General features: G+C 44.0%; 1 protein-coding gene across 5 annotated transcripts in view; it reads left to right on the top strand.

Annotated features, from left to right (window-relative positions):
* The window catches only part of TRIM2 (tripartite motif containing 2), a 119,424-nt gene that overhangs the window by 11,376 nt on the left and 85,790 nt on the right, over positions 1-22,258 (top strand). For 3 of the 5 annotated variants that reach the window (XM_050946383.1, XM_050946393.1, XM_050946385.1), the window contains exon 1: positions 21,967-22,134. The exons of the other annotated variants lie outside the window; for them this stretch is intronic. The gene's annotated coding sequence lies outside the window, so the exon portion shown is untranslated. Of the gene's footprint in view, positions 1-21,966; positions 22,135-22,258 lie in introns of those variants that run through there. 5 annotated transcript variants of the gene reach the window in all.

Below are 22,258 nucleotides of genomic sequence, written 5' to 3' on the forward strand. Positions count from 1 at the left end.
ACGGATGGCTGAAGATGTTCGCCGGAAATGTGAGACCTGCGCGCGATGTGTGCAAAGGAAAACTCTGCCCACGAGGGCTGCATATCTGAAGAACATCACCAGCAACAAACCTCTGGAGCTGGTTTGCATTGATTTCTTGTCTTTAGAAGTGGACAAGAGGAATATTGGGAACATCCTAGTAGTGACCGACCATTACACGCGATATGCGCAGGCATATCCCACACGTGATCAGAAGGCCACTACCGTCGCTCGAGTACTGTGGGAAAAATATTTCTCAGTTTATGGATTCCCAGCCCGGATACACTCGGATCAGGGACGAGACTTTGAGAGTCACCTTCTGAAGGAGGTGCTGAGGATAGCAGGAATTAAAAAGTCAAGGACAACGCCTTATCACCCACAGGGTGACCCTCAGCCAGAGAGGTTCAACCGAACCCTGTTAGATATGTTAGGGACTTTGCGGCCAGAGCAGAAGGCAACCTGGAGCCAACATGTCGCATTTCTAGTGCACGCCTACAACGCTACAAAGAACGACGCTACGGGAGTCACCCCATATCTCTTAATGTTTGGGCGAGAACCAAGATTACCCATAGACCTGTGCTTTGGTGTATCCGAGGATGGAGATAGCTATGAAACTCACCAGCAATATCTATCCCATCTACGAGAAAAGCTGCGGGATGCTTATCACTTAGCTACATCTGCAGCTCAGAAGAATGCAGGCCGCAACAAACATCGATATGATGCTAGGGTACGTCTGCAAGAGCTCCAGCCAGGGGACAGAGTCCTGCTGAGAAATTTGGGTATTGCTGGCAAACACAAGATAGCTGACAGATGGAAGGCAATACCTTACTTAGTGATGGAAAAGCTAGGAGACCTGCCGGTCTACAAGATAAAACCTGAAGAGGGTCCAGGGCAGACCAAAACCGTGCATAGAAACCTTTTGCTCCCTGTGGGAGAATTGGTAAGCAGCCCTTATGAGGTGGGCCACAACAGGGCAACTGGGCAGAACAAAGGTGCTGTACCAAAGCCGCCTTCCAATGTGGACAGCCGGCCTCCTGCAGCTAACCTACCCCTACTCGGCACATCTGACAGTGAGTCTGAGGAGGAAGACACAACCATGGTGTATCCTGGGATGAAGACAAGATTTCAGTCTCGATCCGCTGAATCAGAAGAGAGCACATCCTCTTCCGCCCTAAACCCTATGGCAGAAGTATTTAGGCCCATTCCTGACATCCCTGAGCCACTGGTGGGACCCCCGTGTAATGACTTACACAGGCTATTGGACAATGGTGACATACAGATGGAGGATGTCCAGAGCACCTGCGACCCTCCACTGTTAGAACTAGAAATGCAGGAGCCTATGCCAGTATCTGAGGGGAACTCACAGGAAACCTCCCCATCCGGCACTCAAGAGGATGTCCCCCCTACCATAGCAACAGAGATTCTTAATAGGCGAGACAGGGTAATAAGACCAGTGAAACGGTTAACTTACGATGCACCTGGGGTGATTAGTGAGGAGCCTATACATTTAGCACACAGGTTTGTGAAAGCTAAAGTGGGCTATCTAATGCCTTTTGGAGGGGACCAATAAGTTGGTATAGTAGGGAATGTGATTTGTCGGGACGACAAATTCTTGGCTGGGGGAAGGATGTAAGCAGAGTCAGGATAAGCTCTACCCTGACATCTGGTGGAAAGAATGTCAGAGAGTTTATTTGCATAGACACGCCTACCCTATCCCAGATTGCTGAGCGGTGGGACTGCTTGGTGACAAATGACTCACCCTCAGTTGGGTGGTACTTGCTAGACAAGGGTCATGGGTTCCAAAACCCAGTGAAGTAGAGAGGCTGGGGACAGGTATCTGTGCCTGGTGGTGCAGGCTCCTTGTGGAGCCAGAAGCACCAGTTCCACCCCCTCCTCTCTCCACTGTGGAATGTCAGAGTTGATTTTTTTATTCCCTCAAGAATCTAAATACAGGTTGCTGAGCTGAACTCACTTTGGGCTAATGGTGCACTAGCACTGGGGCTCCCCCACTAAGAGCTGAGATCACTAAGAGTTGAAATCACAAAAAAGCTGAAATGACTTAGCTGAGAGCACTGAGCATTGTGCTAGCTAGTGGGGGAGCCTGAAGATATGCTGTGGAACAGAGCAGCTGGCGGAGTGAAGCAGTTGAGGGGACGGCTGGAGCGGATCACGGGACAGCTGGTGGCAGCAGAGCGGCTGGCAGAGCGGAGTAGCTGCGGGACAGGTGGAGCGGCCCACAGAGTGAGCGGAGCCGAGCAGTTTTGCAGAGCAGCTCATGGAGCAGAGCAGCTGGTGGAGCGGAGCAGTTCCTGAGGACGGCTGGAGGAGCAGAGTGGAGCGGCTGGTGAAGCGGAGCAGTTCGTGGAGAAGGCGGAAGCAGAACCCACGGAGAGGCAGGGCAGTTGGCCCTGGACCACGTAAGGTGCCCCTTTCTACCCAGGCTGGGGGGAGGGACCTCTACAGATAGACTCTCGAACTCTGGGGTGGCATTGACCAGAGACTTTTGGGTTGTTGGACTTTGGGGTGATTGGACTTAAAACCCTAAGCGGAAAAAGGACAGTGCCAAACGTACTTGGAGGTGGGTTTTTGTTTATGGTTTGTGTTATAACCCTGTTTGTGGTGTTTCTCCAATGGGATGCCGCATTGATTCCTTCCTTTATTAAAAAGATTTTGCTACACTCAGACTCCGTGCTTGCGAGAGGGGAAGTATTGCCTCCTAGAGGCGCCCAGAGGGGTGTGGTATGTGAGTGTCCCAGGTCACTGGGTGGGGGCTCGAGCCGGTTATGCATTGTGTTACTGAAACGGAACCCCTGGATACTGAACCCGGCCCTTGTTGCTGCCAACTAGAGGGGCAGAAGGGTTACATCAAGAAAGCATACGCTTCCATTAAAACTGCACATCTCCTTACTGCACTGTTAAATTACAGTTTACCCAGTTTTCTTATCAGAGAGGTAGCCATGTTAGTCTGGATCTGTAAAAGCAACAAAGAGTGTTGTGGCATCTTATAGACTAACAGACGTTTTGGAGCATGAGCTTTCATGGGTGAATACCCACTTCGTCGGATGTTTTCTTGTTTGCTATTTGAATCTGAGTTCAATATTTTTTTTTGTTTATATATAGCAAGTAGTCATTCATGAGTCATTCAGGAGGATGCCAAAATCCATTTAGATATTTTTTGTAGGTATATAATTAAAAATAATAATAAAATGGCATAAAACTTTCTGTGACCTGATTCAAAGTAGTCCTGACCCACCGGTAATGTTTCCCTTAAGGTTTTTAATAACCAGCTATTAATTTAATGAAGTGTATTCATCTAAATTGAATTACCTCACCAAAACATAAACGTTAATTATGAAACAGTTGTGGGCCATTGATAATGATTCCTTTAAGCCCATTAGTATAGAGTCATTAACTTAGCGGAGCACATTCACCTACATTTAATCACATCACCAAAACATTAAAATTAAAAACTCCCATGTAACAGCTATAGCATAGGTTTCAGAGTGGCAGCCATGTTAGTCTGTATCAGCAAAAACAACGAGGAGTCCTTGTGGCACGTTAGAGACTAACAAATTTATTTGGACATTAGCCCACGAAAGCTTATTCCCAAGTAAATTTGTTAGCTATAGCATAGTTCATTCCCATCAAAGAGTAATTTCACACATTCATTCATGCAAGTTCTGATCCTGCACTGTGATCCATGCATATGGACAAGATATCTCTGTACAGGAGCAGCAGGCTATCAGCATGCGTCACGGTTCCTTAGTTAGTACTATCTGATAAAACCTATCCCTTTGCTCCCCTTCCATCTCAGCTGTAGATTTCAGTAGAAGTGCTGGCTGGAAAACAATAATTCCGTTTCCTGAAAACTTCTGAGGTTTTGGAATTTGGTTTTGTTCTACATTGGTACAAAACTGAGACCCTTAGAACTTTTTCATTAAAGAACCAGGGAGCAGGAGACTCTGGGATGGCCAGTAGGACACTGGTTAGGGCACTCCCCTGGGATGTAAAAAATACAATTTCAAGTCCCTGCACTGACTCTCTGTCTGTGTCTCAACCACTCTGTGTAAATTATTAAATATTCACTGGGCCAGAGAGAGGGCCTGAGACTGTAGCCTGGTGGTTAGAGCACTGAATTAGGCAGAGAAGGGAGTTGAACCTAGATCTCCCAGAACCTAGATAAGTACCCCAATCACTGGGTTTTTGGCTATTCTGTGGTCCTCTTCTCCCTTTGCTGGTTTTAACAGAGATTTCTTCCTGGACTTGAGAAATCATCCTGTCAAAAGCAGTATGCTTCCACAAAAGGTTTTGGTTTGATTAATCAGCCTTTTCCAACAGACAAACATTTCAGTGAAAAATTCCCAATTAGCTCTATACAGTAATACATCGCACAGTTGTAAACACTGCCTTTTGCGCTCATTTTTTTTTTAAAGCCAGTGTGTGAACTAGGAGGGGTTTATCATGTACATAAGTTAGGGCTGAACCTGCCATCCAGTCTCAGATAAAACTCCCATTGACTCACAAAACCATCATATAATATGATCTTCAGTTCTGAAGGCTGTGTTATCCCATTTACTCAATTTGTACATACTCTCCAGATCATCATCATCATCATCCTGGAGAGGTTGGACAAACTGAATAAATGGGATAACATAACTCTGCATATTTCATATATGTTCCCTCTACCTAGACATTTATGTTATACCCATCACTATGACTTCTAGCACTGGTTTTTATTAGGTGTGACGGGGTCAGGCCAGACAGCTACAGGAGAGTGGCGGAAGGCAGGTATATTAGCCCCAGGATAAGCAGGTCCCTTTTCCCTTGGTAACTGAACAGAGGTTACTCTAGGTTAATTAGGACACCTGGGGTCAATCAAAGGCCTGCCAGAACCTGTTAAAAGCTTCCCCTCTAGCCAGATAGGGGCATGTGATAGGAGCTGAGGGAAGAAGGTGAGCTACTGGAGAGCTGGGCAGTCCAGATGCTGACAAGCACCAGGAGAGAAACCACAGAGGTGAAGGGCAGGAGAATCTCTGCTCAATGTGGTGGATGCTCCTTCTGGGCCCCAGAGGGCTGAGGGAAGAGACCTTGCCGGACGGAAGAAACTGAAGTGGGTGTTGGGTCTGTTATCACCATGCTCGGAGGGGCTACCAGAGGCTCCTCTCCCCATCAGGGAAGCTGGGAGGAACCCTGCTCTAGTGGAGTTTTTCTTATATTACAGAGCACAATGAACAAAATGGTTTTGAAAGATTACTTGAGGGCATGTAAACACTCATACATCCAGCTTGATCTGGATGGATGAAGTGGTATTTTATCAAGCTGGCTGGTTAGTAGTTTGAAAAGGATTTTGCAGTTCTTATTAGTTAAGGGATAATAGGACAGGTGCCTCTTTTTATGAGGCAGTAATATGGTTCCAAATGGACAAACTAGAAGGCCAAAGGCCAAATAATTTATCCCCCATGAGAGATCTTGCTTATTACCAAGAAGGTCAGGGTATCCTCTTCAATCATTCTCCATATACAGCACCATTACACACCCAACCCAATTAAAAATACACTATAAACTAGAATGAACCCCACGTGTGCTTGTTCAGCCTTTGTGCTTGCCACTCCCTAGTGCTGAGTCTAGTTGTCAGCTCCTTGCAATTCAGTACGTCTTCTACTTTAAGTGATGCTGACCTGGAAATCTATGGATTGTAATTGTTGGTTAGGGCCACAAACAGAGTAAGATACACAAGAAAAGGTTAGACTTAGTCTATTTCACATTCCTCTAATTCAGTTCTAAAAAGTGGAATCAAGGATCTGGGGTGGGAGAGGAGTGGAATGTACTGAACAAGGAGGGAACGAGGTGTCATCCAAACAGTTATGTTCTGAAGTTGTAATGTGGTGATACAGCTCCATGGTTTGCCTGGCTGAGAATTTCCTTGAGAGTATAATCAGTGCTATGGTGCAGTAAAAGAAAAGTCTAATACATGATTTCTCATCACTGAGAGATTTATTGGGTGAAATACCGCTCCCACTGAAGTCATAGATGCATAGTGGTTTTTTGTTTTTCTTTGTTTGTTTTAAGGCCAGAAGGGACCATTTTGATTATCTAGTCTGACTTCTTGCATAACACGTAGAGCTGGTTGAAATTTAGAAGTTTTATTTGGGGTTTTTCATATCCGTTTTATTATCTTTACATTATTCATGACACGTCAATAGTTGTCTTGCATAGTATACATGCACTACTGATGTCATAACATGATATAACAGTTGAAACATTGTACTATTTTTAATTTATTTTGTTTCTAAAATCATTAAAGGCAGCTGCTACTTAGCACTCTTTTCTAGATCAGTGTATCCTGTTTGTTGTAATGAAACAGTATGACACTTATATTATTTCAACTATTATGTCATATTATGGTATGTCAAAACTAATCATGCTGACATGTCATGAAACAATGCAAGAGTAATAAAAATCATATGTACATGATAAAAAAATAAAAATTGAAACCAAACTTGGATATTTTTTATTTTTTTCCCCAAAATTGAAAAAAAAAGTTTCTAAATGTTTTTCTTTCATGAGAAACTTTGTCAAAATTTGTCCAAAAATGGTTTAATCAAAACAGCTTTTTCCAACAAAAACCTGTTTTAATAAAAATGTTCCGATCAACTCTAATAGCACAGGTCAAAAAGCCTCACTAAGTAATTTCTATGTCAATCCCATAACTTTTGTTTGAGTTATAGCATATAGAAAGTTATCCAGTCATGACTGGAAGACTTTAAGTGATGGAGAATTCACCAGAACCCTAGGTATGTTATTCCAGGGTTTAGCTACCCTGATGGTTAGTTTTTTGCCATTGACTTCAGTGGGGCCACAATGTTGCCCATTAATTTAAGAGTTTTTTAAAGACTGAAATGAGAGTCTCTATACTGAAAAACTTAGTGAACTTTTTCTATAAAAAGTATTCTAATTAATTGACTAGTATGTAGGCCCCTCACTGGATTGAATCTGAACTGCTAGAATGTGTCATAAGTGCTATTCCGCAGACAGTGATTCCTCATTAGTTCTGGGGACCTGTTTTAGGAGTTGGAGGATTTGAGTTCTATTGACTTAAAAATCTAAATGCCAGTGGTGTGCAGTCTAGTGACAAATGTGAAACCCTAGGTGGTCATAGATTTGTTACAATATATTTAGCCCACAGACAAATTCAGTCATTAGTAAATTCTTAGGCATTAGGAAATTACTAAGTAAAAGGTAGAGCAATGAGCCTGAAAATTGGTTAAAGAGTTAAATCAGCTAATGCCAAACTTATAGCCTCAGGAACAGCAGACATGCTAATATGTGTTTATTAACTATCGGCCAAATTTTGTCCTTGTATATAAACAATTTTCATACTGAAAATTGTCAAGGCAGAAACTTTGCCCTATTATAGTCCAAACCTAACATACTGATCCAAACAGTGGGATGGCCAATGGCCTCTCTTTTCTCACCAAAATGGAGATTGGTTGATGTAGTTTTCAGAATGTGTAAGTAAGAATTTTTTTTCAGTGTATTTTAATTTATTTAATCATTAAAGAGCAATTTTCAAGTAACAAACTCATGCTTGTGACATGGCTAGCTTGGTGTAGTGCTCATTATGAACACCACTGCATGGACCCATGTAAAATCCTGCACTCTTAGAAATCAATAGTTATTGATGAGAAAAGAAGCAATTATTTTCATTGTAATTAGTGGGATGCTAGTGATGGGTTGGTTAGGCTCTGACCTTGACACTTCACACACTGAAAATAAAATAATTGCTGCTAATTCATTATTCCAAATAGCCTGTCTCAGAAAATGTAAACACAGAGGAAATAGTGCACAAATCACTGTTTCTACATCAGGGAAGGCCATAATTTATCACTGGATGGCAGAGAGTGGTTATGGCATTCTTTTCTGGCTCATGTCCATTTAAAAATAGTTCTGCCCTTTTAAAACAATTTCTGAACATTTTTGCTATGCTTTAAGTTGGAATAGGGGAGGATAAATAGACACTGCGGGGCAGATTCTGCCTTCCATCTGAGCTCAGGCATAGTGGAGAGTGAAGACTGAAGAGAATCAGTTGTCTCTTCCTGATGCTCAGTCACATAGCCCTGGCACAAGTTAGAGGTGCACAAGAGCCCTTCTGCTTAGGGGGCAGACATGGCAACTGCTTCTGGGAGTAGTGTGGAGCTGGACAGGGAGACTGCCTTAGCCCACTGCACCACCAGCTGAGAGCCAGCTGAGGTAAGCACTGCCCGGCCGGAGCCTGCACCCCCTGCCCCAGGTCAGAACCCCCTCCTGCACCCTAACTTCCTCCCAGACTTCAACCCCTTGCTCCATCCAGAAGCCCCCTTCCACATCCTGAACCCTTCATTTCTGGCCCCATCCAAGAGCCTAGGGGAAGCCCTGAGCCTCTCCATCCTCCCATGGGAATGGAGCCATGAGTACCGGCTTGTCCTGCTGTGGGAGGAAGCCCCGAGTTTCCATGTCTGCCCCCCCCCCCCGGCTCTGTGTGGCCCATGACTGATTTCTTTTTCTATGAGTCAGTGGCCCCTGATAGAAAAAAGGTTCCTCACCCCTGCTTTAAATTATTACCATGCTAAGCTATAAAAATTAAGAATAGATACAGGGATCTCTGTTATACTGGAGATATAGTTCTTTGGGTCAATAGATTGTTGTCTGTATTTTGGAAGTGTCTGCCTATCTATACGCAGGGCACTCAATGGCTAAATATAAGAATAATTTCATTATAGTTTTAGTTACATACACAGAACAGATGCTGCAGGAACACAACTTTAACCAAAGAGGAATTGATAAAGAGCTGGGGTCTAGGGGGTACAAGGAACTCCATCCATCGTTTTCCAAAATACATGCTGAATAACTCAATTGTTGCTGCTAACAGTTGCTGACTGTTTTATGCATGACAGACAAACTACGAGCTAAGATAGGAAAATACAGTGACAGTGGAGTCTTTTTCCATTCAGCAGGCCCGATTCACTCCCTAGGTTTCACTGGTTTCCACTGAACCCAGGCTCCATTGGTGAGCGCACTTGGGATTCAATGGCACAAGCTGCCCACCATCTCTTGTCTCCAGGGGGGTCTAACATATGTTAACACAGCCCCAAAACTGAGTGGAGCCAGCCCAAGAGGCAACAGAAGTAGGCTGATACTCCTTGTTTTGGGCCTCTATACAGCCCTATTTGGTGCTTAAAACTGCCATTGCCTGACAGAAACTACCCTCACCCCTAACTCCTTTCAAAGTGTAAAGTTTTACACTGTTTCCTGAAGATGGTCAGACTCTGTTCTCATCTAATATCCTCTGCCATAGCTGGGTCTCCTCAACAGAGAATGCTTCATTCTCCACTCTCAAAGGCTTAGTCCTGAGTTTTGTCATCTGCATTGTCCCAGAGAAGCACAGCTGTCATGGTGTTTCATAGATGAAAATTTGCTTGTCACTGTATCTGGAGCTTGATCCCTCAATTGCTTTGAAAACTGGCATCAGAAGCTGAGTGCGATTCAGTGGAGGGACTTGAGCATAGACCTGATGAACTTGTGGCAGAATAATGCATAAGGTAGGCAGCCACATTCTGGACCATGTGAATAGTCTTCCCATTCAGCTTCAGATAACCGTGAATTACAGTAATCCAGCCTGGAGGTGACAGATGCTTGGAGCTTTGTGGTCAAGTCTGGGAGAAAGGTACAATGTTTCCCAGCAAACTGGAGATTAAAGACGGCATATTGATGTATGACCAGGTAGCATATGATTTAGATTTCTCCCTTTTTCCATGTTTATAGCTCTCTAACTTCTTAACATCAGAAGCTTTCTATAATCAACTTATCTTCATTTTGGCTTTGTGCTCATTCTTATTACGCTATGATACCATCATCCTTTTTAGACTTGCTCTTTTCCATGAGAGCTATTTTCTTCTCCACAGTATTGGAAGGAGCAGATGAGATTAAATAGGCACAAATACTCACTGTAGAACAAGACCACCCAATCAGATAGGTTCAGAGAGAACATTTTGAGGCAAGCCCCCTTCAGATACTGGTGAATTCTGTTACTGGAGTGCCATATAAAAATGATATCTGTGTAGGTATTGATAATGAATATTACGCACAAAAAGCTGGTCATGGGGATGGGGAGGGGAAGCGCAAGTTAGCCCATGAGGAGAGGATGCTAGGGACCTAGTAGCCAGAGAAGCCTGGCCCAGGGCAGTGGCTACCCTTCCCTTCCCCACCTTCCCTTGTTTAGGGCAGATTGACACTGCAGCCCTGAGAGGGGCTCTGGATGTCTGCTCTCTGTCAGTGCCCTGTAGCTGGATCTGAGGAGCAGCACCAGGGACTGAAGGTAATTACACCCAGAAAGGACCACAGGAGCGGGCTTAAATCCCCCAGGGAACAGTGAGCTTGCCCAGGAGTATAGATTCTTGTAGGGTATCCAAGAGACTGGAAGAGACTACAGCCAATCCCAGGCTGAGGGTCAGCCAGCTGCACAAGGGAAAAAAGTAGATCTGATGAGAAACCTGGATGCAGCAGGAGACTAGTGACTAGCCAGGCAAAGAGACTGGGACAAAGGGTGGGGAACGCTGAAATTGGACAAGGAGCCGAGGAAAGGTGATTGGGGCTGGCAGCCATTGGGACTGGGAATTGTGAGAGGCACCTGGAGGCCAGGTGGTGGAGTTCAAGGAGGGACAGGCCCTCTCAGAGGTCCAGAGAGGCCCAGGCCCCTAACCATAATAAAAATAAAAAAATGACAACACATGAAAACAAAATAAGGCGCCCAAAAAAAGTGAGACATAATTTGAATATTTCTCTTATTTGCAGCTCTGAGCTGAGAGTGTGTCACTTTTTGGCCTCATAGGGATGTGCATAAAAACAAGTTGTGAAACTTATTAAATGCCAAAAAAATTAACAAGTGTCTAAATTTGAGGCCCCTTTTGAGCTTGAGGCCCTAGCCCTCCTCCAGATACATCCCACCCACCCCGACTGGCCCTGAGGAGAGGAAAGACACAGATCAGAACTGGAGCTGGAAGAGAGGAACTGGAACGGTATGGGCAAGGAGACTGGGGACAAGGAGCCATGAGGATTGTCTCACCCGCTAGGGTGTCTTGCATCACAGTTTGACTACACTCCAAGTCTACAAGCCCCAGTAAATCCTTCCCTTGGACCCATACTGGAACAGTCAACGTGGACGGAGTCCCAGGGGCCCTCTCTTCTGCTGTCCAATCTCTGCATATTCACATTCCATCCATGGGCACTCTTTCCCCATGTGCCCCTGTTTCCCACAGAGTATCAGGTTACTGAGCTCATTCCTATGGGTTCCTCCCCATCAGGGAGTAGGTTTAAATTATGAACGGGACCCAAATCTGACCTCAAGGGCTCTGCCCTAGTTGTTTGTGTCAGACACCTCATCCAAGCTTGGCACCGAGACTTGCTGAGGTTTTCTCCTCTCTGTATGGGTAGTTTGGGTTGCTGAGATGGGGTTTGTTCATGTTTTTCATCACGCCTGGGGTTCAGTGTCTGCTGGCGGGTATCCTGTCCTGTCAGTGGCCCTAGCCGATGAATAGGCAGAGGCTGTGCATAGTCCATCAATAGTGACCAATCGGCTATGAGAAAATTCTCCATCAGCTGCACCGCATCCAACAATGACTCGGAATTATGGTGGAGCACCCCCTCCTGGAAGCATGGATACAAACCACTTTGTTAAGACCAACTCTGTAACTTGGGCCCTGGAGTGCTCCCCTGCATGAAGCTACCACCAACAATGCTCTTTTCATCATTGTGCCAGCACCTGGGGGCATGGCCCTTGGGGTAGGTCTTTGCTCTAAAGCACTACCAATGTCTCCTTGCTTAAAGCCAGGAAATCTAAAATAGTGGCCTTCACCAAATGTAGCCTTGAGCCAAAGCAGGTCAGCTGTGCCTGTCCCATCAGATATAGAGCTGAAACTAAAGCCCAATACTCTGGAGGTTACTGAGAGGCCAGTGCCACCCTCTCAAAGATGGCAAGGAATGCCTCCAAGCATCAGCTGGACCCATCTTAGTTACTTCACTGGCACAGGTGTCAGAGCTTTCCCTGGTATTGGGCCCTGCAGGGTCTCCCTGGGCAGGGGATGGTGGTCTTAACTGTTGAAGGAAGTTTCTCTGGAGTTATTGCTGCTGGGACACAACTTCCTTCAGCAGCTGCTGTTGCTGCACTACTTGGATCTGCTGCTGGGCCATACACTGCTGCAACATCTGCTGCTGGAATTGCTGATGCTGGTTGGCCTGCTGATGCTGTCACTCTGCCACCCACTTACACCAGTGCTCAGGGTCCATCTTGGTAGAAGCTTCCTCTCATTGGACTGGTGTGGAGCCTGTTTCTGTCTCAGGGCCTTGTAACAGGCACCTGCATTCTCCACCAATTGTAGTCAACTGACACTCAGCCTGAGTTTGGCTGTAGTCTCTTCCAGTCTTGTCCCTGAGTCCCCTTCAGGAATCCCCACTCCTGGGCAAGCTCACTGTTCCCCATGGGAGTTAAAAGTCCACTCCTAGGGTTTTTTCTGGGTCTTTTTACATCCAGTCCCTGGTGCTGCTCCTCAGGTCCAGCTACAGGGCACTGATGAATAGCAGACATCCAGAGCCCCTCTCAGGGCTGCAGTGTCTGTCTGCCCTAAACAAGTTGGGGAGGGAGTCTCAGGCTGGGCTTCCCTGGTGGCTGGACTTTCTAGCAGCCTCTCTTCTTGGGAAAACCACTCCCGCTGCTTTGTGATCAGCTTCACCTTTTTAAGCTCTCCTTCTCCAGGTAGAGTGTGCTCTGAAGGTGTGCCTAATTGGCATGGCCTGAATACAGAGATGCTTGTTAGGCTTGCGTTTAGTGGAATGGGTTATGTTCCATCACACCTTACCACCGCCTTCTTCCCATCACACATGTCCCCGTCCCAGTCTCCTTCCTCAGCTAGTCCCCCTGCTCCCCTCCTGTTTGATGACTTCTCAAGATTCCTTCCAGCCCTACATTTCTATGATATCTTCAAGTTAGTGGGTTCAATAAAATTGTTGTGTTCTGAAAAGAGCTTCCTAAGCCTAGCTCTTAAAGATGTTTCAGAAGAAATCTGAATATTAATTCCAGTTTCCAATAAAGCTCTAATTTCCATTTTGTGGGAAATTCCACAATTTCAGCAAAATTCACTCTGAATTAGAATGAGATGTTGAATTTTGAAATTTCTCACAAAATGAAATTTTCAAAAATAATTCACTCTGGATCAATTAAAATGTTTTGTTTCAATAAAATTGAATAAAAAATTATTTAGTATTTTTTCAAATTGTATATTTTAATTTTCATACTTTTAAAAATTATTTTTACTTATTTTTTTTAAATAAATTTCACTGATATTGATGTGGAATATTTTGATTTTTGACAAATGGAAAAATGTTCTCTCAACTGGATCCCATGTTAATTAGTGTTGAAACTAAATCTCTCTCATGCCTTCAAATGTTGTTTAGGACACAAACAAAGCTCCAATGTTCCTGCCTATCCTGGGCTCCTCTTTGCATGTCCCCTATCTTGCTAAGTCTCATTACATTTTACCTCTCTAAGTACTGTTTGAAAGAGGGATTCTTTCAGTTGGCCCCATTTACATGTTTCTCCAGCTGCTCAAAGGGACAGCAGCTGTGGCAGATGCTCTGCCTTCCTTCTTAACACACGTCCCAGATATTTCCATCTTCTTTTCAGAATAACTTTAGGGATAAGAAGTTGCTTTCTGACACATCTTGGCACTTGTTATAAATCCATTTAATGTAATACCTAGTATTTTCCTGAGAAATTTGCTTGCTAAGGCATTAGTTGTCTGTCTCCTGTTACTCTGAATTGTTGCGATTTACTCATTTGTTTGGTTTTAAATTATGCTTTGTGCAGATTCATGACTCTCTTCTTCAGTCCATTAATCTAAGCTTTTACCTCCTGTGTAACACCAGCAGATTCAAATATGCTCTCCATTAGGCACCATCCTATATAAAAGTGCCAAAGGGCTGAGTGCAAATTAAGCTTCCATCCTGGTTGACTTGTGCTGTCTGGTATCTTTTACCTCTCCTATCTGTGACCAAGAAATATAGCATAAAAACTATTAAATTAATTCAAGCAGCTCTCATTACCGTGGTAATTTCCAGTGCACCATTAGTCAAACACCATTAGACTGTCTCTTGGCCTGAACTCTCTGTACCTTTCATTTACAGCTGGAGTCAAACAGCATTTAAAAGAAGAGTAATTAATTCAGTGACCAGAGTAAGCCTCTTTCTATTTATTTTATTTTTATTAAAAACCTATTACATTTCAGAGATGAGTATTCATGTTCATAAGCAATTGAGGCTTGGTTTATGCACCCAGCTTATGTTGATATAACTACATCACTTAAGGGTGTGACACACTTATACCGACCTAACTTCTGGTCTAGACAGCACTTTGTCATCGAGAGGGCTTCTCCTGTCGACATAGCTATTGCCTCTCAGGGAGGTGGAGGACCTGCCTAAGTAATGTCTTTACTAAGTGCTACAGCAGTGCAGTAAGTGTAGATGAACCCAGAGAAACACACAAGCAAACAAATAAGAATTCTGATGGCATGCTGCTTACCTAACAGGTGGACAACTGGAAAGAGGTCAAACGTGGTTCTGCTTTACAACTGAGGGTATGGCTACACTTGCAGCTGTACAGCAGTGGGAGTTAAACCTGTCTTTGTACAGCTGAATAGGGAAAGCGCTGCAATCTGGCCACACTGACAGCTACCAGCGCACTGTCTTGGCCACATTTGCAGCATCTGCAGCAGCATTGGGAGAGGTGCATTTTCGGCAGCTATCCCAGCATTCAAGTGGCTGCAACGTGCTTTTCAAAAGGGGTGGGGTGGGGTGGAGTGTGACAGGGAGCGTGGGGGAGAGAGAGAGTGGATTTTTGGAACCGACATTCTGTCAGCAGCTGCAAGTTCCGACCCCCTCCCTCACCCCTCTCTCACTCACTGAAAGCACCAGATAAGCAGCCTCCCCGAAACGGACCACCCCTTGTCCCTCCTTCCCTCCCGCACGCCGTGCTGCTTCTCTCCTCAAGCCCCCTCTCTTCAAGCAAACACTAGCTGTGGGCGTTCCAAAGGGAGCTCATTCACAGCAAACAGGAGCTGTGTTTGCTTTTTGATGAGCAGCTTCGGGAGCCCGGAGGTCATAACAAAACAAACAGAGGCATCACAACAAAACAAAGAGCGTAATCTTTACTTAAAAGCATTATGGGAAGCTTCTGGAGGTCAGTTACAGCGTAGTAAGATTATTCCCTGTTTACACTGGTACCCCAGCGCTGCAGCATCAGCGCTATTCTCTTTATTCCTCTCGTCGAGGTGGAGTACAACTAGCACTGTAGCCAGGGAGATAGAGCGCTGTATGTGCCTTGCCAGTGTGGACGGGGAGTGAGTTACAGCACTGTAAAGCCACCACCAGCGCTGTAACTCTCAAGTGTAGCCAAGGCCTGAGTATATGCCACATACACAAGCAGAAGTGAAGTCTGTAGGTTACAGTATATTCATAAGGTAGGGATGGTGAGTACACAGGCCAGGAAGAATGACTGAGCATGCTCCAGACAGGAGGCTCAGAAGCTAAAATGTGATTGTTTAAAGTGAGTTGGTTAGAGAGCCAGCAAAAGAGACAGGATCTGCATAGATAACCTATTAGTTGTGAAGAGACAATGAGTCTCTTCCAGAATGTTTGGGGGTTCGGGGGGGAATCTAACGTGTGTGGGGGGGGGGCTAGGCAATATTTAAAAACACATTAAATGTAACCCAGTGATAAAATTTGCAAAAAAACCATCTAGGCATCTTAATTTTCAGTTTAAAAACTAATAAATTGAATTACAATTACCCTCAGATTAAAAGCAAAATTAAATACCATGCTTTTTATTTCCATTCTGGTCCTTTGTATTTCATTTTTAAAATATAGATGTACAGAGTTAAATGTTTTCTTGTGGGAATATATTGTATTTTCACAACTAGTAACTTCATCATTAAACATACAATCTTTGACAAATGATTTTAATGGAGAACTTGTTTAAAATGCACCTAAACAATTGCAACTTTACTAGTAACTTTCAAAAATGTTTAAGGAATTAAAAAAAATATTTAGTTTTTCGTATAAATGAGACAGTGTTAGTAGAACATAAAGTCTTATCAGTCTGCATTAATTTGGTCATTATTATTGGATTTAGTAGACGTGGGTAGGAATTTATGACAGAACAGTTCCGTGATTCTTCACTGATCCATTAATTCTTTGTGTCATTGCCTGTTATAAGAACTAATGGACCTTTGGTTGCTCAGTCTGCTGATATGGCCTGATCTCTAATTTTCAGGTTCTTTATATATTCAATTATTTGATAAATTACTGTGTGAGTATTTTCAACCCTGTTTTTTAGAACTTGTCTGTGCTGCAACTATAATCTGATACAACATGGTGAAAAGTTGTAGTACAGATAGACCTTGCCAGGTCACAATAAGTGGATTTAGATCCTGTATAGGCCAAAGCTTTATTCTGACCTTAGGAACACAGTTTGGCCAAGAGACAATTACCTTTTGACTGAATTCTGTTATTTGGCTACAACTGTAGTGTAGGTGGGGCCCTAATTTGTGGAAATCTCCATATTGTTGTTTCATGTCTGACGTTGAACCTATTTTTCTTCCACTCCTTACACAGCTTTTAAAATAGGGGTTTGCCTGGCACACTAGGACGGCTGTGTTCATATTTAAGTAAACGATTGTCCTTTGTTATAGCCAGGTGATTCCAGTTAAAATGTTTAATTATTTACATGTGTCCACATGCTAGGTAACTAGCACATTTTTTCCCTTCTTTGATAACAGACTAGGGGGGCCTTAGAAGTATACTGACTACAGTGTTTTGCTGATAATGCCCTCAGGGACGTTAGTCCCAGCTGGGGGAGAGGGGAGGAGGATGGAAATGGAGCTCCCCTTCCCTGCACTGAGCAGCCGGGGCTGGGTCAGATCAAGCCCCACAAACTTTCCCTCGCTGGAGGAAGCTCTGCATTGCCAGGGGGAGGGGGTGGTGGTGTCTGGGTACAGGGGTGGGGTTGGGTGCAGTAGGGAGTCAGGATGCACAGGGTTTGGGCGGACAGGGGAAGCAACGTCCTGTACAGTGACCCTTCCCTCCACCCGTGCACCCAGAGCTCTCTCTGCATCTGGAGCCCTCCAACACCCAGAACCCCCACAGTGAGCCCCCCAAACCGCTAGCCTGCTGAGCCTCACCCCCTGCATCAGGGCCCCCCCACACGCAGACCCTCACCCCACTGAGCCGAACCAGCTACACCCTGCTCCCCCACCAAGCCCCACTCCCCCAACCCAACCCACTGAGCTGTAATTTGCACTCCCCTTCAGAATCATTCCCCCACACCCAGAGCCCACACCAAGCTACCCACACCCAGATTGCACTACACAGAACCCTAGTACTCTTGAGGGAATTCTGCACCAAAAAATTAAAATTCTGCAAACTTCTGCCTATTTTATTGTCAAAATAATACAGAAACACAATAACAATATAACCATACCATTTTCATTTATTTTGGTAATTTATTTCAAAATTCTTGTCAACAAATAATTAAATATGGTGTGATTATGTTGTGTAATTTTGACAAATAAAATATACAGAATTTTAAAATTATTGTGTGTGGAATATTTAGGTGCAGAATTCCCTCAGGAGTAACAGATGTATATAGCTATAATACATCCATGCTTGGATGCCTAAAGAGGAGGTTGTGGTAAAAAATAATTTGCTAAATGAAAGGGAATGGGGGAACATTTTCTTTTTTCATATGAGGCTTCAGAAGATACAGGCACATCCCCAGAGTCTTACTTGGCACTTGCTGTACTTTGGGAGGTATCATAAGGGGGTTAAATATTTTCATAATAGGTAGTTCTCTCTTGAATTAGGAAATGGTCCAAAGGTTCTATGTTCAAAATACACATGATCTGAACTAAGACTCAGCCCAGTTTTCCATTGATTGTGATCCTATATTTCAGTGCACTGAATCTGCATGTGATCTCCTTTTCAATTTCTGCCATATGCCTTTGTTTTCTTCTACAAAATAAAAATAATCAAATCACTTCACTTCTGGAGTCTGCCCTCTTCCCCCCCCCCCCCCCCCCCCCCCCGCCCCAGTTCTTTAGTTGTAAAGAAGTAACTTGTGATCCACTTTACAATTGAAAGCATGCCAATAAAATGTTAAACTACAAACCGTGCTTTGTTCAGCATGGGCAACCTGAAAAGAAAAGTACTGAGATATATGCATGACAGCTATTCATGGGGAAACAGGCGAGATTGAAACCATGAGGATTTAAACCGAGATGGGGTCTGGATTGGGCTGAGGTCTGAGAAGACAAGGGAAATGATGCTGAAATGGGGTTGCAGTCTGAGAAGAGGGCACAGGGGAACAGTGAGGCAGGCTGGACTGAGGCCCGGAAACAGAAAAGGGAGACTCTGGTTCCAAGGTGAAGACCAAGGAGGGAGTAGAGTTAAACTGCATGTTCTGAGGTCTGGGAAGGGGTAAGGAACATAGGTGAAACTAGATTAAACCCGAAGGCCAGGAAGGGGTGTAGAATGAGGTTTTTAGGATTTTAACCAAATATTTTTTGGTTTCAGTTGCAGAAAACCAAAATATTTTCTTTTTTTTATTGAGAAATTAAACAATTTTTATGACAGTTTTTTCTTTCAAAAATGTCCGTTTAATCAAAAAGCCAATTTCAAGTGAGAAAATATTTAAACAAAAAAAAAGCTTAGATGTAAAGGTTTGCACTAGTGGTTGCTGCCATGGGGTCAGTAGCTTTCGGATCACATGTTTAAAGAGTGATATCTTCCAGGGGACTCAGCAGAGGCTTAGCCAGTAAAAACACAAGCACCCAGTCCACACATGAGCTTACACTGTTGGTAGCACCAGTAACAAATTTCCTCGGGTAGACAAGGCCCTAAGGACAAGGAGCCAAATTCATCCTTAGCATAACTCCATTGGTGTTGAAAGAATTCTGCTGAGAATGAATTTTCCTGAAGAGTGAGCCTTTTCAGCATAGTCCACTCAATCAGCTTGTTCTTGCACTCTCCTTTGTTTCTTTATTTGTGGCTACACTGCATTAGCATCTTAAAGAAATCAGAGATGAGATAGCTACAAACTGTCTTTCCATAGCTATTCACAGGTCTGCCACAGGTAGTGTTCGTGCACCTTGTACAAATCCATCGCGGATATTTATGGCCAGTCCCTACCCCTAAAATCTAATAGTAGAAGAGAATAAGCAAAGTATGCCGAATGGATGAGAGGGAGATAAGCAAATACATAAAATAGTTATGTATGGAACAATTGTATATAGGTATAATTTTTTGTATTGCTTTGTAATTACATAAATAAATATCAATTTCTACAACTGTCCCTCATCCACCTCCCTCTGCTGCCCCTTCCCAATTCAGCTATGACCCATTTCTTGTAAGTATTGTGGCAGAAATGGCTCATGCAAATAGATTTGAAAGAATCATAGAATACCAGGAGTTGGAAGGGACCTCAGGAAGTCATATAGTCCAACCCACTGCTCAAAGAAGGACCAAACCCCAAAGAGATTTTTGCCCCAGTTCCATAAATGGCCCCCTCAAGGATTGAACTCACACCACTGGGTTGAGCAGGCCAGTGCTCAAACCACTGAGCTATCTGTGTCTTCTAGATCTGTTCTAGGAGGGCATTTCATTCACAAGAGGCAGAGTGAAATGAAAAAGTTTGTGGGAGGAGTAAACAAGTACGCAACATTCAAGACCAACACTTTTGGAGGAGTGGAAAGGATGGGGACAATGCAAGAAGTAGAGGGGATAAATGGGGAAGGACAGAGTTGTGAAGGGCTTTGAAGGTTACAACAAAAATCTTGAGCTTGTTATGGGCAGAGGGATTCCAACAAGGAGGGTGATGTGGTCAGAATGATGAGCAAAGATTATCTTAGTAGCAGCTTTTCTAAGAATGAGATAGGAACAATATGTGCATTAGGGAGTCCAGAGCAAGGGAAGCTGCAATAACCAAAACTAGAGATGATGAGGGTGTAGATGATGATATTAGCTGACTGGACAGAAAAGAAAGGATGGGTTGTAGAACTGCTATGAGGAAGATGCAGTAAGATTTTATCACAGCCTGGTTGTGTGGGCCTGGTGAAATGATGATGATGACAAAAATAACAGAGCATAGAGGTAGTGGAGAGGACGGAGCTGGATTAGGGTGTAGGCACTATAGGCCCATGTTTTAGGACCCAGCTGCTGAGTCATGTGATTGCACCAGAATCCCATTGTTCATTTAAAAAAAATAAAGATTCTATTCCTCCTGATTGTGAAGGAAAATGAAAATGTGACTCAACCTTATCTAATAGGTGTGCCTGAGTCTGCAGATAGTATTAACACCTCATTGAGAAAGATAGGGTAGTTAACACCTCTCAGAACTATTGTTTGAGGCTAGCACTCACCTTTGTGGGGGACTCCACTTCTGCACCTAAGCAACTATGCCCTGGCTGCTGGAGTAAATGCTGGGGGACCCTGCTGCCACCCCAACTGTCCAGGTGGGAAAGGGGACTCCTAATGCTATCCTTATTGTTCCTGAGATTCAGAAGGGTCTGCTGCGAGACTGAGGGGAGAAGGCCCTTCCCAAGAATGGTGGGCCATGGCTCTGGCAGAGGGTCCTGAGGGTGGAGCCTCAAGGGACCCTGTGTCATGGTGTGAATAGGGCAGTGGATTACCTAATCTGACCCTGAACAAGGAATTTGAAGGAAAGATCAGGAGATCAGATGGGGCTAGGTTAAATTACAATTAACAAGACATCTGGGAGGAGATATTCAAATAACAGTCTAAAATAAGTGAGGAGTGGAAGGGCATAACTGAGTCATTTGACACAAAAGTGTTAGAAGAAGTTGCATACTACCTAGACAGAGAATAGGAGGGTAACTAAGACCATAGCCTGTGGCACAACCATGGAGAGTGGCAGACACTCTGGACGAGATGTTGAAGGCTCAATTAATCAGAAAGGTAAGAGGAGAACCAGGTGAAAGCCAACGGAGCACTTGATTTTTAAGAAGTGATGTTCTGCTGGTTTTGTGTGAGGCTGGAGTATAGAACTTGAGATTTAGCCAGGGAGAGGTCGTTAGAGACTTGATGAGACCAAGGTGGTAGCATGAATAAAGGACCAAAAGGGCTTGGTATTTAGGGTGATGAGCTGTCTCGATTTTATAGGGACTATCCCGATATTTGGGGCTTTTTAAAATAGGGGCTCCTATTACCCCCACCCCATCCTGATTTTTCACACTTACTATCTGGTCACCCTACTGGTATTGAGGACAAGGGAGAGGAAAGAGATTAGAGTGAAGCTGAGGGACGTTAGGGGAATGGATAGGGCCAAGAGGGCAGTGTGGGGTGTTAGACAGCAAGTGAGAAACCCCTGTCAGGGGAAAGAAGGTGACAGAAGGAGAGTGTGCTGGGAAGAGGTGAGAGGAGGAAGATCACAGTGAATTTTGTCAATTCTTTTCTCTGGAAACATCTGTAAGAGTGTGGGCAAGAGAAAAAAAAATTTCTACAGTGAACATGGGCCACAGCTGTGCTCCTAGTGTTTTTTATTGATCTAAAAGCAGGACCAGGCTAAATGCAATGCAGATGCCTGTGAGATTTCTAAAAATGATTATATGTAAGTGAAGCAAATGCGTTTTTCCTGAAATGACTTATTGATTCCCCCCCACCCCTTCTGCTCTAAGCCTTTTTCTGGTTAGTTGTAAACTGCACAGCACTCATTGTTTCTTTCTAGTCAGCTCCTCTTACTCCCCTACTTTCCCCTTCTTAAGAATGAAACACAATATCTTAAACAAACAGAACCTATAGAGGCTAATCATTGGCTCACATTGTCCCCTGATACTGCAGTCCTGCCTCTTTCGCTTGTGCTGACAAGCTGTTTATGTTTTTGCAAGGCCACCCTTTAACTCAGCCGCCTGATGACCATAATGGGACCAATTGTCTGAATGCTACAGGGAACTGAATCTCCTGATCACAGAGACTGTATTTCAGCCTCTGATGCTCCTGAATGGACATTATGGAACGCTAGTAAGTAGGCTTCTAACTGTGCCATTATAGGTTTTATCATGAGGCTATGGATAATCCTCATTTAGCAGAACTAGTAAGAAATTGCAATTCAGATTTGCAGTTGTTAAAATAAATTATATCCTTC

This window comes from Gopherus flavomarginatus, chromosome 3 (genome assembly GCF_025201925.1).
Source record: "Gopherus flavomarginatus isolate rGopFla2 chromosome 3, rGopFla2.mat.asm, whole genome shotgun sequence".
Taxonomy (NCBI): Eukaryota; Metazoa; Chordata; order Testudines; family Testudinidae; genus Gopherus; species Gopherus flavomarginatus.